Source organism: Somniosus microcephalus, chromosome 1, assembly GCF_052327205.1.
Source record: "Somniosus microcephalus isolate GS21.2 chromosome 1, FLI_Smic_1.0, whole genome shotgun sequence".
NCBI classification, from domain to species: domain Eukaryota; kingdom Metazoa; phylum Chordata; class Chondrichthyes; order Squaliformes; family Somniosidae; genus Somniosus; species Somniosus microcephalus.
Genome location: NC_140987.1, coordinates 138,340,142 through 138,356,364, shown reverse-complemented (window position 1 = coordinate 138,356,364; position 16,223 = coordinate 138,340,142). Strand labels below are relative to the sequence as shown.

Sequence of the window (16,223 nt, the reverse complement as noted above, 5' to 3'; positions counted from 1 at the left end):
CTGAGGAGCTGAAGTGGGCCCCACCTGGAGGGGGTGCATCCAGATCAGGATTGTAGCTTGTATCCCCAAAAGTGGCAAGATCATTTTTTTTATATTTGTTAAGCGGGCAGCTGGTGGCAAGAGTGAACTGGGGAAGGGAACCGGCACACTCGCCCGCCTCCAATACAGGTAACTTTTGCTGGACTGTGAGGCAAGGTGAGCAACCGAGGAGTACCCCTAATGGTATGGGCACCTGCTGGGGGGATGCAAATTAGATTCCCTCCCCTTGGCTCCACATACTCTGGCAGGGTCCTCTCCTCACTTGATGTACAATTGCATATATTTCCAGCAGAGGTCCCTGGCTAATGATAAGGAACAGAAATTCCAGACTGTCATTCCCCCTCTCTTCCCCAGGAACACCGAGGATGATTGTCACACCCTACTGTTACCCCAGCTGAGACCAGGGGCAGGATTTTCATTGGGCCGTGGAGTCGGGATTGGAGGTGTGGGGGGGGGGTTAAAATCCCGAAATCAGGGGTCCCGACCCCATCCCGCACCCAAACCCGACTCCATGCCAGTTTCAAAGGAGGCGGGTACCCGCTCCACACTGGGACCCTCCTCCCCGAGGCGGGAAGGGATTAGTGCCAATTAACTGCCTGTTAACAGGTAGTTAACAGGCAGTTTTTAGCCTAATCCCTATTTTTAAGGTTGAAGTGTGGGATTCCCGACAGCTCCAAAAAAGAAATTAGGAGAGTGAGGAGGGGCCATGAAATAACACTGGCGAGCAAAATAAAGAAAAATCCTAAGGTGTTTTATAGGTATATTAAGGGCAAGAGGATAACTAGGAAAAGAGTAGGGCCCATTAGGGACCAAAGTGGCAAACTGTGTGTGGAGCCAGAGGATGTAGGTGGGGTTTTAAATGAATTTTTTGCATCTGTGTTCACTATGGAGAAGGACGATGTGGACAGAGAAATCGGGCAGGGGGACTGTGATATACTTGAACATATTAGCATCGAGAGGGAGGAGGTACTAGCGGTTTTAGCAGGCTTAAAAGTGGATAAATCCCCAGGCCCGGACGAGATGTATCCCAGGCTACTATGTGAGGCAAAGGAGGAGATTGCAGGGGCTCTGACACAAATTTTCAGAACCTCTCTGGCCACAGGGGATGTGCCAGATGACTGGAGAACAGCTAACGTAGTACCATTATTCAAGAAGGGTAGTAGGGATAAACCAGGGAATTACAGGCCAGTGAGCCTAACATCAGTGGTAGGGAAATTATTGGAAAAGATTCTGAGGGTCAGAATTGGTCTCCACTTGAAGAGGCAGGGATTAATTAGGGATAGCCAGCATGGCTTTGTCAAGGGAGATCATGTCTGACCAATTTGATTGAATTTTTCGAGGGGGTGACTTGGTGTGTGGATGAGGGTAGTGCAGTGGATGTGGTTTACATGGATTTCAGTAAGGCTTTTGATAAAGTCCCGCATAGGAGACTGGTCAAGAAGGTAAGAGCCCATGGGATCCAGGGTGCCTTGGCACATTGGATCCAAAACTGGCTTAGTGGCAGAAGGCAGAGGGTGATGGTGGAAGGTTGTTTTTGTGACTGGAAGCCTGTGTCCATTGGGGTACCGCAGGGATCGGTGCTGGGTCCCTTGCCGTTTGTGGTCTACAATAATGATTTGGAGGTGAATGTAAAAGGTATGATCAGTAAGTTCGCAGATGACACGAAAATTGGTGGGGTGGTAAATAGCGAGGCGGGAAGCCTCAGGCTACAGGATGATATAGATGGGTTGGTCAGATGGGCGGAACAGTGGCAAATGGAATTTAACCCTGAAAAGTGTGAGGTGATGCATTTTGGACAGACTAACAAGGCAAGGGAATACACAATGAATGGTAAGATCCTAGGAAAGACAGAGGATCAGAGGGACCTTGGTGTGCATGTACATAGATCCCTGAAGGCAGCAGAACAGGTGGATAAGGTGGTTAAAAAGGTATATGGGATACTTGCCTTCATTAGCCGATGCATAGAATATAAGAGCAGGGAGGTCATGATGGAGCTGTACAAAACGCTGGTAAGGCCACAACTGGAGTACTGTGTGCAGTTCTGGTTGCCACACTATAGGAAGGATGTGATTGCTTTGGAGAGGGTGCAGAGGAGATTTACCAGGATGTTACCTGGGCTGGAGCGCTTCAGCTATGAAGAAAGACTGGACAGGCTGGGGTTGTTTTCCTTGGAGCAGAGAAGGCTGAGGTATACAAAATTATGAGGGGCATAGATAGGGTGGATAGAAATGAACTTTTCCCCTTAGTAGAGAGGTCAATAACAAGGGGGCATAGATTCAAGTTAAGGGGCAGGAGGTTTAGAGGGGATTTGAGGAAAAACTTTTTCACCCAGAGGGTGGTTGGAATCTGGAACTCACTGCCTGAAAGGGTGGTAGAGACAGGAACCCTTACAACATTCAAGAAGCATTTGGATGAGCACTTGAAATGCCATAGCATACAAGGCTACGGACCAAATGCTGGAAAATGGGATAAGATTAGATAGGACTTGATGGCCGGCGCGGACGCGATGGGCCGAAGGGCCTCTTTCTGTGCTGTATAACTCTATGACTCTATGACTAAACCACGCCAAGTTAGAGGAGGCGGGCCGTCGGGTTGAAAGACTTGGAGGGGTCGAGATGTCGGTGCTCAGGTGAGTGATGTGTGCATGAGTACAAAGGTAAGTGTGTTTGGTGTGTCTAAAGTGATTAAATAAGTTTTACATACCTTTTCTTACCTTTTCAGCCTTCCTTCCTTTAGGTCTTGGGAGTCCCTCATCTCATCGGCACAGAAAGCGGAATCACTACGAACTGTCAAAAAAGTGACAGCCTTCAGCTTTCTGTGCAGGAGAGATTTCTAACTGAGTCTGTGGAGAAGGACTCATGTTAGAAGTAAGACTGTCAGTGTTTGACAGCTTCAAACAGCTGTGAAACGCTGATATTTCATCTGTCAAAACCTCTTGACAGATGAAATTTCAGTCTGTGATGTCACCTGTTGCCAGGTGGCCCTTAATTGGCCTGCTGAGCCCGCTGGGCGGGCGCAACAAGGTCAATCAAGTTAAAATCACGTGGATTGGCCGCATCTCGATGGAGGCGGGGCTACAACCCCGAAAGTTGTAGCCCCACCTCCCACCCGACTCCTGAATGAATATCCTGCCCCAGGAATCAAACCTCACCTGTACTGATTATCGATTTTCACATTATCATCTGCATCAAGACAGTAAGCCTGTAAAACAGGATTGGGCTGGATTTTGCAATAGGAATAACAGTGAGGCTGTCAGTGCTCACCATTATAATGGAATAAATTTGACAAGAACTTCTGGCGTCTGCACGTGCACAGTTAAATGTGGAAATCGGGAAGTTGCTATCAGAGATACCCCACTCCTCCACATGGTGTGCTGTAGCAGTCCTCGCCGATAGACTCAGCACTGAAATCAATGCAATGGCTTGAAGTTGCAATGCTTCCCACTAGTTCCCCATTAAAGACGGCAGAAAAAGTTAGGGTTGATGCATTCAGGAGTAAGTGAATTTTTAATGGCGTGATAAGCAATAATTACTGCGAAAAATCCTCTATGGCCCTGAAAATTAAATTTTACAAGTGTGGAGTGTCATTCCTTCAGAAGTTAATGGTCCAGAAATTTGTTTGGCCCCAAAAACGGCATGGGAATCGCGATGCGCGATCACCCCGCGCACGTTCAAAGGAATGCAAGTAGCGTGCGAACTTTGCGCTGCCTGCTGATTAGCATGATTGCGGCATTCAGCCCAGTGCTGAACACGCTGGTGGAAGGCTGAACGCTTAGCAGGGGGCCCAAGTTCGTGCGAGGCTAGAACCAATTAAAGCTAACCTGACATTCTTAAAGGCAGTCTGCACCTCTTAAGGGGCGGGGGAGTTCATTTTACCTGCAGCAGCTCATTCAACTGGCTGGTGAAAAGAGTGAGAGGAGGAAAAAAATCAATCAATCACGTCACAACAGGGGAGAGAGCGTGCGCCAAAGTTCTCCGATGCAGCACTGGAGGCCTTGGTGCAGGAGGTCAACTCAAGGAGGTGCTGTTTCCATAGGGGGCCAGGAAGCCCTCCGCGAAACAGTGTAAAGTCCAATGGGAGCAGATAGCCGCTGTGGTGAATGCAAGTAATTTAGCCCTGAGGACCTGGACGCAGTGCAGGAAGAAGTTTAATGACCTCACACGAGTGGTCAAGGTCAGTGAATTCATCTTAAAATGCCATATCCCACCAACTGCACCACTAACCTCACACACTGCTCAATGCACAACACCCCCATCACTCACCTACCAATAATCTCAACCAAAAACTCATACCTCATATTCATAGCTTCACCTCACCCTCACACACTTACCACTGCTACAAACCTCACACCTACATCTCACAGCTTGCACACACTGTCAGCTATTCAACCATGACAGGCATATCACCCAAACACATTGCACTACTCTCACTGACACACTTCCTTTTCTCTTGCAGCAAAAGGTGGCTTACAACCGGCACCAGCAGGACCTAACCCATGGGTGACAGGCACTTCTGCATAACCTGACCCCATGGAGGAGACGGTGCTGGCCATTATTGGGAGGGGTATCGCTGAGCCCATGGTCAGCAGCGGGGCTGAAAGAATACAAGATGTCGGTATGCACGTACATAATCCTTGCCTCTGAGGCAGAAGGTCATGGGTTCAAGTCCCACTCCAGGAACTTGAGCACAAAATTCTAGGCTGACACTCCAATGCAGTGCTGAGGGATTGCTGCACTGTTGCAGGTGCTGTCTTTTGGATGAGACGTTAAACCAAGGCCCTATCTGCTCTCTCAGGTGGACGTAAATGATCCTATGGCATTATTTCAAAGAAGAGCAGGGGAGTTATCCCCAGTGTCCTGGCCAATATTTATCCCTCAATCAACATCACTAAAATAGATTATCTGGTCATAATCACATTGCTGTTTGTGGGAACTTGCTGTGCGCAATTTGGCTGCCACATTTCCTACATCACAACAGTGACTACACTTCAAAAAGTACTTCATTGGCTGTAAAGCGCTTTGGGACGTGCGGTGGTCATGAAAGGTGCTATATAATTAAATAATTAATTCTTTCTTTCTTTCCCACTTCCCCCTCATCCCACAATCTTTTCTGATTTATAAGCTGTACGTGGTGTAAGCATGCTCCTCATGCTTCCCCCCCCCCGCAATCGCTCCGCACCACCCACCCCTCCCCTCACCACAACCCTACCCTTGTGTCTTTCTCATTTCAGAGACCCAAGAAATCCAACCTGGACAGCCAGTGGTGCAAGAAGCAAAGGGAGAGGAGAGTGATGATGAAGAAACACCGTCACTCGATCTGACACTTGCAGCCACCAGCTCAAATATCAGCACTGCACAGACTTTAGAGGATTGCTTAGAGGTGGGAGTCACTGGGCACGAGTGGGCTGCAGCCAGGACAGGTGTCAGCTCCCCGGAGGGCAAGGTCGCACACGAGTTCTGCTGCAGAGGACTCAGATGAAGACTTTGATGGGATGGCCTACAGAAGAACACTGATGTGTATGCACAATGAAATGCTTGGTGCATTGGCAGGCCTGCCAGAGAGCCTAAGTGCAAAGTCAAGGAGCATGGAGGAGTCCGGTACCAACCTTGCACAGAGCTTTGCTCAGAGCTTGGAGCCCAAGATTTCCAGCATGGAGGTGATGGTCAACTCCAAAGCGCACTTGTGGACCCAACCATGATGCAGAGTCTGATGGCTGATATCTCAACTTCCATTGTAGCACAAGCAGAAGTCACCCAACCTCTGAGTGCTGCAGTGGAAGCTCAGACATCTGACATGCAAGCTCAGACTGGTCTCATGCAGGCTCAGCTTGCTGCCACGCAAGCTCAGACTGCTGCCATCATGGCTGTGTTTACCACTGTGGAAAGGAGCTTGCAGGGTGTCACAGCAGTCCAGCAATGTGTCCTCCAACAGATGGCTAGGAATGCTGAGGCACCGCCCTGGGGGAGTGGCAGTGGCTCCATGGAGCAGAAACCCGCTGTCCTCCCTCAGGATGACAACATTCTTCCTCCCATCACTGATACTCCGCCAGTGCCCTTGATATTGTTTGTCAGCCAGCCAGCCCAGACTGCTGCCACCTATGCTGAGGTGCTTCAGTCTGCACCAAGCCTTCTAGGCCCAGAGCTGCTCAAAGTCATCCAGCAAGGCTCCCCCACTAAAGTCAGCAGCCTGCCACCAGACACGCTGCAGCCACTGGGGTAGCACTTCGTAGGAGCACTAGGACAGGCAAAGGAACACTGAAGACAGGTTCTAAAGGAATGCACAAGGGTGATTAGTTAACTTTTATGTAATATTGGATGGATTGATGGATAAAGTTTGATTGTAAAGTTTGCTTTGTGGTGGATTTTATTTCATCATTGTGGCTAAGAGGACGCTGTGATGGTCAGTAACAGAGGGAAGGCAAGGTGTAGGACTACTTTTGAATGGGGAACTGTGGTTCTGTTCACTGATGGCACCCTGCACCATGGGGAAGCCTGCTATTCTGGCGAAGCCAGCTATTCTGGCGAAGCCACATGCACACTCCACCTGCTTCTCTCTGATCAGAGAGGAGACAATGAAGTCCCCTCTCCTGGCATAAAGAGCATCTGTCACCTCTCTAATGCAGCAGTGAACGGCGAACTGGGAGATGTTACAGATGTTATAAAAGCCCCAGAGACCAGGTAAGGCCTACCAGTCTCCAGTCTGGGAACTCGGAGGGAAGGAGAGAGGTAAAAAGTAATCCAAGTGAGACGTCACCAGAAAGCGGGTAAGTGATTGGTTGGTAAGTATTTCTCCCTTTTTAAGCTTAAATCTCTTTGGCTTATAGTTTCTAAGGTGTGATATTCACCATCTAGAATCGGGGCAGAGGGTATTTAAGAATAATATTAATAAATTTAATTAATTACATAGAATGGGAGATCAGGTGATGTGTTGCTGCTGCAATATGTGGGAGCTGGTGAACACCATTGATGCTCACGGTGATCACATTTGCAGTAAGTGTTGGCTGCTCGAGGAACTCCGGCTCCGTGTTGAAGTGCTGGAGTCCGAGCTTCAAACACTGAGACACATCAGGGAGGGGGAGAGTTACCTGGACTCTGTGTATCACGAGGTATTCACACCAATTAGATTAATTAATTCAGATGTAGTCCGTGGCCAGAGTCAGGATGGTGTGACTAGAAGTGAGGCAGGTACGGGGATCCAGGAGGTAGTGTTGGAGGAGCCGCAGCCCATGCACTTGTCCAACAGGTTCGAGGCTCTTACTCCCTGTGAGGATGGGAACAGGGACTGCGGGGAGGATGAGCAACCTGACCACAGCACCATAGAGCAGGGGGCCATTCAAGTGGGGGGAGTTAAAAGAAATGTTGTAGTGGTAGGGGATAGTATCATTAGGGGGATAGATAGAGTTCTTTGCAGCCGAGAGCGAGAGTCCCGAAGGCTGTGTTGCCTGCCCGGTGCCAGGGTTAAGGACATCTCCTCTGGGCTGGAGAGAAACTTGGAGTGGGAGGGGGAGGATCCAGTTGTCGTGGTCCATGTTGGTACCAACGACATAGATAGGACAAGGAAGGAGGTTCTGCTGAGGGAGTTTGAGCAGCCAGGGGCCAAATTAAAAAGCAGAACCACAAGGGTAATAATCTCTGGATTATTACCTGAGCCACAAGCAAATTTGGCTAGGACAAATAAAATTAGAGAGTTAAATGCGTGGCTCAAAGACTGGTGTGGGAGAAATGGGTTTTGCTTCCTGGGACACTGGCACCAGTACTGGGGCAGGAGGGAGCTGTTCCGTTGGGATGGGCTTCACTTGGCCAGTGCTGGGACTAGAGTCCTGGCGGATCATATAACTAGGGCTGTAGAGAGGGCTTTAAACTAACTAGTGGGGGAGAGGTTCCTAGAGAGCAAATAATAAAAATGACAACAGAGAAGGTCATAGATTTAGGCAGCAGTGGGGAAATTAAAAACCAGAGCGTGTCAGGAAGGGGCAGAAGGTATGGAGTAAAAGGTAAAGTAATAAAAAGGGCAAAAGCAGGAACTAAGTGTCACAAAACATATTTGAAAGTTCTCTATCTGAATGCACGTAGCATTCGTAACAAAATAGACGAGTTAATGGCACAAATAACTACATATGGGTATGATCTTGTGGCCATTACAGAAACATGGCTGCAGGGTGACAATGCCTGGGAATTAAACATACCAGGTTATTTAACGATCAGGAAGGACAGGCAGGAAGGAAGGGGAGGTGGGGTGGCTATGTTAATAAAGGAAGGAATCACTTTAATACAGAGAAATGACATTGGGTCAAAAGATCAGGATAATGAAACAGTTTGGGTGGAGGTAAGGAATAATAAGGGGAAAAAACACCAGTGGGCATAGTCTATAGGCCGCCGAACAGTGGCAACTCTGTTGGACGGAGTATCAATCAGGAAATAGTTGAGGCTTGTAATAAGGAAACATCTATAATTATGGGGGATTTTAACTATCATATTAATTGGACAAATCAAATTGGGCAGGGCTGCCTTGAGGATGAGTTCATTGAGTGTATTAGGGATGGGTTTCTTGAGCAGTATGTAACTGAACCGACCAGGGGGCAAGCAACCTTAGATCTGGTCCTGTGTAATGAGACAGGATTAATTAAAAATGTCCTACTAAAGGATCCCCTTGGAATGAGTGACCATAACATGGTTGAATTCCATATTCAACTAGAGGGTGAGAAGGTTGGATCTCAAACAAGCGTGCTAAGCTTGAATAAAGGAGACTATGAAGGTATGAGAGCGGAATTGAGTAGAGTGCATTGGGAAAATAGATTAAAGGGTAAGACGATACATGATCAGTGGTGTACATTTAAGGAGTTATTTTACAACTTCCAAAAAATATATATTCCACTGAGAAGAAAAGGGTGTAAAAGAAAAGACAGCCATCTGTGGCTAAGTAAAGAAATTAAGGATAGTATTCGACTAAACACAAGGGCATATAAGGTAGCCAAATCTAGTGGGAGGATAGAGGATTGGGAAAACTTTAAAAGACAGCAAAAAATAACAAAAAGATTGATTAAGAAAGGGAAGATAGATTATGAAAGTAAATTAGCAAAAAATATAAAAACAGATAGTAAGAGTTTTTATAGTTATATAAAAAGAAAAAGGGTGGCTAAAGTAAATGTTGGTCCCTTAGAGGATGAGACCGAGAAATTAATGGTGGGAAATATGGAGATGGCAAAAACACTGAATGAATATTTTGTATCAGTCTTTACAGTAGAAGACACTAAGAATATCCCAACACTGGACAAACAGGGGGCTATAGGGGGGGAGGAGCTAAACACGATCAAAATCTCTAAGGAAGTGGTACTCGGTAAAATAATGGGACTCAAGGCGGATAAATCACCTGGACCTGATGGCTTACATCCTAGGGTCTTGAGGGAAGTGGCAGTAGGGATTGTGGATGCATTGGTAATAATTTTCCAAAACTCCCTGGACTCGGCAAAGGTCCCGGCAGACTGGAAAACTGCTAATGTAACACCCTTATTTAAAAAGGGCAGTAGACAGAAGGCTGGAAACTATAGACCGGTTAGCCTAACATCTGTGGTAGGTAAAATTTTGGAGTCCATTATTAAGGAGACAGTAACAGGACATTTGGATAATCATAATTTAATAGGACAAAGTCAGCATGGTTTTATGAAGGGGAAGTCATGTTTGACAAATTTGCTGGAGTTCTTTCAGGAAGTAACGTATAGGGTGGATAAAGGGGAACCAGTGGACGTAGTGTGTTTAGACTTCCAAAAGGCATTTGACAAGGTGCCACACAAAAGATTATTGCTTAAGATAAAAAAATCACGGGATTGGGGGTAATATTCTGGCATGGATAGAGGATTGGCTATCTAACAGAAGGCAGGGAGTTGGGATAAATGGTTCATTCTCAGACTGGCAATCAGTAACTAGTGGTGTTCCGCAGGGGTCAGTGCTGGGTCCCCAACTCTTTACAATCTATATTAACGATTTGGAGGAGGGGACCGAGTTTAACATATCAAAGTTTGCAGATGATACTAAGATGGGAGGGAAAGTAGTGAGTGAGGAGGACATAAAAAACCTGCAAGGGGACATCGACAGGCTAATTAAGTGGGCAGAGATTTGGCAGATGGAATACAATACTGGAAAGTGTGAGGTTATGTACTTTGGCAGGAAAAATCGTAGAGCAAGTTATTATCTTAATGGCAAGAAACTGAAAGTACTGAAGTACAAAGGGATCTGGGGGTCCTGGTGCACGAAACTCAAAAGGCTAGTATGCAGGTGCAGCAAGTGATTAAGAAGGCCAATGGAATGTTGGCTTTCATTGCTAGGGGGATAGAATATAAAAATAGGGAGGTATTGCTTCAGTTGTACAAGGTATTTGTGAGACCGCACCTGGAATACTGCGTACAGTTTTGGTGTCCATACTTAACAAAGGACATACTTGCTCTCGAGTCAGTACAAAGAAGGTTCACTCGGTTAATCCCGGGGATGAGGGGATGGACATATGAGGAGAGGTTGAGATTTATACACTCAGGGATATACCTGTTTATACACTGTATGAATAGAACTGCGTTTATGTGCTAAACCATAAATGTATTTTGATGCTTTGGCAACATAAGATGTAACTTATCATGCCAATAAAGCGATTTGAATTGTGAATTGTGAATTGAGTAGATTGGGACTCTACTCATTGGAGTTCAGAAGAATGAGAGGCGATCTTATTGAAACATATAAGATTGTGAAGGGGTTGGATCGAGTGTATGCAGGGAAGATGTTCCCGATGATGGGTGAAACTAGAACTAGGGGGCATAGTCTTAGAATAAGGGGCTGCTCTTTCAAAACTGAGATGAGGAGGAACTACTTCACTCAGAAGGTGGTAGGTCCATGGAATATGCTGCCCCAAAAAGCTGTAGAAGCTACATCATTACATAAATTTAAAACAGAAATAGACAGTTTCCTAGAAGTAAAGGGAATTAAGGGTTACGGGGAGTGGGCAGGAATTTGGACATGAGTCTAGGTTCGGATCGGTCATGGCCCTGTGTGTAGCGGAGCGGGCCCAGGGGCCGTGTAGCCTGATCCTGCTCCTATTTCGTGTGTCTAATTCTGTTAGATTCAGGAGATGGTTCTGTGATAGTGGATTGGCAGTTAGGATCAGATCAGCCATGATCTTATTGAATGGCGGAGCAGGCTCGAGGGGCCGATTGGCCTACTCCTGCTCCTATTTCTTATGTTCTTATGTTCTTATGTCGCTTGCTCCAGCCTGGATGGATCAGACGTGAGGAAATTCAGGGCCACAGTCACCTTCATAGCCACTGGCAGCACTGTCCTTGCCCTGGTGTGGCTGAGGGTCTGGTTGCAAGACGTGGCAGAGTTCATTAAGCACCTCCTTCATAAAGCCTCAGTCACAGCTCCTGGCTCAGGCTGAGGTAAGAGAATTGCTCTCGGAAGACCATAGGTGGGTAAGGCCTCCTGATGAGAGTCCTTCTCCCCTTCTCCTCCTCCCTCTGCGAGCAGCTTGTCCTCTTCTTTGTTGCCTCCATCTCCCTGTCATGTTGCAGGCCAAAGGGGATGACAACTAGAGCACCCATAACTGGGAGCAAGTGGTCTGACCTGAACCCTTGAAGTCAGAACCAAGGCCTTACACAGAGCCAGTAGAAATTAATCAGCAACTAAGCTGAGAGTGGTTGCTGGTCCCTTTGCATATCGCTGGGAGGGGGTCCTTGCTGCTGCTGAATGCATGTTCAGCTGTGCAAGGTTAAGAGAGGATGTTAGCTCCAGCATTGAGGATGAAAATGGCAGCGCTTGCGTCAAATCAGCGTTCCACTCTGACTGATGTCACGATCTGCCTACACAACATACTGTTACATCGTTATATTATTACATCGTTATATGGAACTACTTTGGTTAGTGTATTTATATTGCTATGTGGCACACTGTGAAAGGCAGTGTGCAGTGCAAGGTCGGACATCTTGTATCACTCTGCGCCACGCGGCAGTAACATCATAAAAGCAAGAATACAACTGAGGAAAAGTCGTTAACTAAAATGAGTTAAAAGTGTCTGTATTACATAGTAATAAGAACACAAGGAGACAACATGGTGGCAGCGGTATAAGTGAGTACAACTTGTGCCATACGAACTACGAATAAGACGAAAAGTGAATATATGAGCTGATCGTGAGTGCCGGTCGCTGCGGTGATTGAGCGTGAATCGTACGGGCAACTAAGATGGCAGCTGCCGTGGCACTGACTGCGCAAATGCAAACCCTCATGAACTGGGAAGCCGACGATATAGTAGAGGCATTCCGCAAGTTCAAACAGAAATGTGACCTTACATTCAAAAGCTTCCTGAAGGGTATTGCCAATGAGGAAAAGTTTAGTTACATTCTGTTGTGGACAGGAGAAAAAGGTCTAGATTTGTATAATAGCTGGAGTTTGACTGAAGAGGAAAAGGAAAACCCTGCAACAATCTTTGAGAAATTCAGCAACCATCTAGAGCCTAAATCCAATCACCGTATACACAGATACAAATTCCAGAGTCTAAGACAGGAACCCGGTGAAACAGCTGACAATTTCCTGACAAGGCTGAGAAATGAAGCCAGCAAGTGTGCATTTAAGGAAATGGAGGAAAGGCTTGTGGACCAGCTGATATGGGGGTCAGCGCATGCAGAGGTACAAAAAGCCCTGATAGGGAAGGAAAAGCTCGAAATAACAGAGGCTATAGATATTACGAGAGCTCATGAAGCAGCAAATGAGAACGCTGATTTCTCAAACGGCTGACATGCGGACGGCTTCTGAGACGGACAACAGAGTGGATACAGTGAGAGAAAAGTACAACACACAAAGACATGCACATGACAACGGGAGAAACATGTGCAGAAACTGTGGAAGACCGTACGATTATACAGACAGGAGGAAATGTCCAGCATATGGAACAAGCTGCAATGCATGTGGCAAACTAGACCACTGGGAAAAGAGGTGTAGAGCGAAGAAAGAAGGAACATACATCAAAAACAAAGGCAGACAGCAGAACCAGAGAAAGAAGCACAATATCCATGCCATGTATTATGTCTGTGTATAATTGAGACACGGACTGCAGGAGTTGATTATAACAAGTCTTTACTGAATGGAGACAACCTGGAAACTGAAACTACAGAAGCCTGCTAGGGCCTTTTATACAGGGGTGGTCACTGCCGGTACTGCAGTCTGAGACCAGTTATTCCCTTAAAGGTACATACACAACAATTCCTCCCCTTTTAGATAAACAGTACATAAAATTCATTTAACAACTAAATAATAACTAATTACAATTACAATTACGGTTGCTAGATACATTGGTTGAAGTTAAGCAATTATAAGTTCAGTCTTTGAGGAGGCTTCCTGATTCTGTCTGGATAACGCCTCTTTGGGATATCAGGTTCTTCTGGCAAGGTTGAGTCGGGATCAATGTCGTTGTTTGGTTCGTCTGCTTCCAATATCACCGATTCTGCGGTAGATGCAATTGGTACTTCGGTTTCATCGTCAGGTGTATCAGATCGTGGTGTGGAGTTGACGTTTTCCAGTGACTCTAGAATCTGGTCAGCATGGCGTCTTACAATGCTCTCCCCAACGTCCACGGTATACATTAGAGGTCCTTGCTGTGTACAGATCGTTCCTGGCTGCCATTTCTCTGTGCGGTAGTCCCAGGCCAAAACTGGTTGACCTATCTTAAAACTCCTGGTCGGCCTTTCATTCATATTCTGAAACTGCCTGTTCTCCACATCTCTTCTGATGTTTGGCTTAACCAAATCCAAGCGGCATCGTAGTCTTCGATTGAAGAACATCATGGCTGGAGTTTGGTTGGTAACCGCATGTGTCGCATTCCGGTAGGCAAACAAGAAGTTATCCACCTTGTGTTGTAGCGGAATATCTTCATTACACATTGCCTTGCTAGCCTTCTTGAATGTTTGAACAAACCTCTCGGCCAATCCATTAGTGGCTGGATGATATGGGGCGGATGTGTAATGCTTAACACCATTGTTCTTTAAGAACCTCCGGAACTCTTCAGACACAAACTGTGGTCCATTGTCAGAGCAAATCTGTTCAGGCAGCCCATTCCTGGCGAATATGGTTCGTAAGGCTGTGATAGTTTTTTCTGTGGTGGTTGAGGACATTTTTATTACCTCTGGCCACTTTGAATGTGCATCCACCGCAATTAAAAACATCGAGTCCATAAAGGGACCAGCAAAATCAATCTGCACCCTTTGCCATGGAGATGAGGGCCACTCCCATGGATGTAGAGGGGCTTGTGGTGGGGCGTTTTGGACCTTCTGGCATCCTATACAGCTCTTGGTCATCTCTTCGATTTCTCTATCGATTCCCGGCCACCACACAAACGCTCTGGCTAAGTTCTTCATTTTTACCCCTCCCAGATGACCCTCATGAAGCTCACTGAGCACTCTATCCTTCAATTTGGGTGGAATTACTACTCTGGATCCACACATCAAGGTTCCTCTGCACACTGACAGCTGTTCTCTTCTCGGCGAGAATGCTGGCAGCATGGTTCGCCATGTGCTGGCCATCCCTTCACTGTTAAATCATAGACCCAGGAGAGTGTTGGGTCATTTCGTGTTTCCTTTTCTATGTTTGCATTCGTCACAGGGAGACATTCAACTATAGTCGAGTGGAATAACTCCACTGGATCCACTGCCAGTTCTTCTGCCACCATCGGCAACGGTAGGCGCGACAATCCATCAGCATTCCCATGCTGTTTAGTTCCTTTGTACTCGATGTCATATTGGTGTGCCCCTAGGAAAAGGGACCACCTCTGCAGCTGTTGTGCCGTCATTATCGGTACGCCCTTCTGAGGGTTGAAAATGGAGACGAGAGGTTGATGATCAGTTAGTAGAGTAAATTTCTGACCGTGCAGGTAGTGATTGAACTTCTTCACCCCCCACACCAGGCTGAGGGCCTCTCTGTCAATCTGGGCTCGGCTGAAGTTAACGAGCGTGACGCAAAAGCTATCGGCCTCTCTGAACCATCAAGGAATTTATGTGACAGTACCGCCCCAATGCCGTAGGGAGACGCATCACACGCCAGTCTTATCGGTAGTGATGGGTTGTAGTGAGCCAATACTTCTCTTGAAGTGATTAGGTCCTTACTCTTCGGAAAGGCCCGCTTGCATTCATCGCTCCATTTCCATGCTACTCCCATTCGTAGTAGGGCGTTCAGTGGATGCAGAATTGTGGACAAATTCAGCAAAAACTTATGGTAGTAATTCACCAATCCGAGGAATGACCTCAGTTGCGACACATTTTCAGGTGCTGGAGCCTTAACTACCGCTTCAATTTTGTCAGGGGACTTATGCAACCCCTCTTCATCAATCACGTGGCCACAATACGATATCTGTTTCTTAAAAAACTCGCACTTGGGGCGATTGGCTTGTAGCCCATGTTCACGTAGTCTAGTGAGCACCTGCTCTAGGTTGGCGAGGTGTTCACTGTCATCTTCACCTGTCACTAGGATTTCATCCAAGCAACACGGAGTCCCCGGAATCCCTTGCAGGACTTGTTCCATCGCTCTTTGTCTTATCGCCGGAGCTGATGCTACTCTGAATACCAGTCGATTATACTGGTAAAGGCCTTTGTGAGTGTTTATCGTGAGATACTACCTAGAGGATTCTTCAACCTCCATCTGCAAATATGCTTGTGCTAGGTCAATTTTTGTAAAACGCTTCCCTCCAGATAGTGAGGCGAAGATATCTTCTATCCTTGGAAGAGGATATTGTACTGTGTGAAGGACTGGGTTCACCGTCACCTTGAAATCCCCACAGATGCGAACCTTCCTTGGTTCCTCAGATGATTGTTTAACAATTTCTTGATGACAGGAACGATGGGTGTCACCCACTCGCTCCAGTCTACCTTAGATAACATGCCTGCATTCTCCAGATTCTCCAGCTCTGCCTCGGCAGCTGGGCGAATTGCATATGGTACCGGTCTTGCTTTGAAAAACTTGGGAATTGCATTCTCCTCTATTTTTATCGAGGCGGTTACGCCTTTAAGAGTGCCCAGTTCTTGTTGAAATACCTCTTTGGCGTCAGCTAAGATTGTTGACAATCGTCCAGGAGTGACGTCGTCATCCTTTTTACCAGCCACCGTCAGTGCCTGAATGGAGTGCCAGTCTAAACTTATCTTTCTGATCCATTCACGTCCCAAT

At 46.7% G+C, this 16,223-nt stretch overlaps 1 protein-coding gene across 1 annotated transcript in view; it reads right to left on the bottom strand.

The window, feature by feature from the left end:
- The window catches only part of trpm6 (transient receptor potential cation channel, subfamily M, member 6), a 239,866-nt gene that overhangs the window by 72,630 nt on the left and 151,013 nt on the right, over positions 1–16,223 (bottom strand). The gene's annotated exons all lie outside the window — the stretch shown is intronic.